Source organism: Palaemon carinicauda, chromosome 8 (genome assembly GCF_036898095.1).
Source record: "Palaemon carinicauda isolate YSFRI2023 chromosome 8, ASM3689809v2, whole genome shotgun sequence".
Lineage (NCBI taxonomy): Eukaryota > Metazoa > Arthropoda > Malacostraca > Decapoda > Palaemonidae > Palaemon > Palaemon carinicauda.
The window spans coordinates 31143469-31145968 of record NC_090732.1 but is presented as its reverse complement, the minus strand read 5'-3'; positions in this window follow the sequence as shown (position 1 = coordinate 31145968).

The window sequence follows — 2500 nt, the reverse complement described above, 5'->3', positions numbered from 1 at the left end:
TCGTCTCTTTTTAGAGCTTTTAAGTCCATAATTCTTTATTCGTCCTTATCTACGCCATGCTTCATAGTCCTTAGCTATATAAACCTGTGTCTTGAAACTCTCCTAGTGCATTGTGGAGCCCAGTTGAGAGTTTGATGCGCTAATGCCACTCGGGGAGTGCAAGGAGCACTCTCAAACCTTATCCATCTGCCCATGACCACGATCTCATCCACATATGGCACTCAAGTAGTCCTGTATCGCCATATAAGTCCCAATATTCTTCTAAGGGCTTTGTACTCAAATCTATAAAATATGTAGGGTATTGTTTCATATATATATATATATATATATATATATATATATATATATATATATATATATATACATACATATCTATATATATATATATATATATATATATATATATATATATATATATATATATATATATATATATTTATACATATATATATATTTATATATATATATATATATATATATATATATATATATATATATATATATGTCTATATATAAATGTGTGTGAGCGTGTGTGTGTATGTGTGCCCATGTGTATGTGGATACTATGACTAGCTGTATATGAGTGAAAGTTAAATCTCTTATTGGATAACATGTAGCCTCTCTTAATTCTTATAAGATAAATAAACGGGCGTATGCACCGCTAATCAAACGATTAATTAGAAGGAATTTTTGTATTCCAATAATAAGTGAGGCGCAGTCAACTGTTTATATATTGTGAATATGGTATCATATAACATACCACCCGTATTCAATCATTTAGTTGATATTCCTTTTGGTGTTTAGTTTTATTTTACTTTGAATTCTATTATGTTGTTTACCTTTTCCCCTTTTTCTAGACAGGATATCAAGTTTTATTGTAAGGGATAGAATATTAAAAAAAAATTTGGTTATCATATCTCAACATGTAAGTGAAGACTATTGAACTAATTACATCTAAAACAAATAATGGAAAATTTAATTTCAACATTGATTGTCCAATCTGAAGCAAATTGTTTTGTTTGATGATGAATGTAAAACTACTGATTTAAAAGCTGAGGATAGAGACTAATGGTGAAATCTATCTGAGGCCCATTGCGTCAATATGCGTGGGAGAAGATGATGATATATTTAGACGACATTAAACGATTGCAATTACCATCAGCAACTGTGAAACTTTAATAGACTATTGATGATTTTAATATTATGTGATGTTCAGGTAAGCTTCCCCTACTATGGAGCTGCAAACGTTTAGAATATCTTTAATTTTGTAGTAAAAATTCAAACCTTTACATTATCTTTCCACGCCAAATGATCCAGCAGTCCTTATCTCCGCTAGAATCTTGATTGAGCAGTAAACAAATAAGGGAAAGAAATAGATAAATGGGAAGTAATTATTAAATCATTGTAACTAATCGACTTATATTTATAACACCTGAATAATTTTGAGATATCTTGTAATTCAATTATTGAGTTCCGTTACAGTAGGCATGTTACAAAATCAGCTTTTGATATGATGGGAGAAGTTTTATAGCCGATTTATTAAAATGTGAATCAGGTATATTCTTTATTTCCTCTATAAATATTATCATAACATTTACAGTTTTAAGTATCTCTACTGATAATTTTTAGGTGAAAAAATAATAAATCTTACCAAGGGATTTCATAACCTTAGAAAACAATAGTCTTTAAGCATTATACATCATGAAATGAAAATCATATCGAACAGCATTTTATAGTAAATAAGAATTTTAGGGTGCAGGTTTCATAATATACATACAATTAGTTCCTAGTTTCTTTCTGGCTTATGATGGAAAATAATAATAATGGAAAAAAAAAATATCGAAATGTCTACATACTACAAATTACACCGTAACAAACATTTCTTTATAATAAATATATTTTTTCTTAATTATCGTGTATTTCTTCATTATGCGATGATAAGAAATTACGTAAATGAACAAAGCTTACATCATGATTAGAAGTAAGGACTTTAATATAAGATAGGTACTGTACAGGAAATTCTATTTACCTTCTATCATACTTGAATGTATAATGAAATTAGATAATAAAGAGATGTCCCCCCCCCCTCTCAAAAAAAAAGGAAAAATATTCCTAGTTCTTGACAACTCATGTATCATCATTTTTCATCATAAAGTTTCTACAGAAATAATGATATAGTTCACATAAGTATATTATCAAATAAAGGAAAACATATTCTGAACAAAATTCATAGGAAACAGATTGCGACATATTTAAGCTTCAGAGATAAATTAGTCTAAAAAAAAAAAGAAAACAAATAACAAATAGAATATATGAATCTCGTTAATATTTTTTGATATTTTATAGATACCTTAGTATATTACAGATCATGTGAAATTTTAAACAAATACGAGTCTCCAATTAAATTTATCCAATGTTTTCTCTTTCTCTCTCTCTCTCTCTCTCTCTCTCTCTCTCTCTCTCTCTCTCTCTCTCTCTCTCTCTCTCTCTCTCTCTCTCT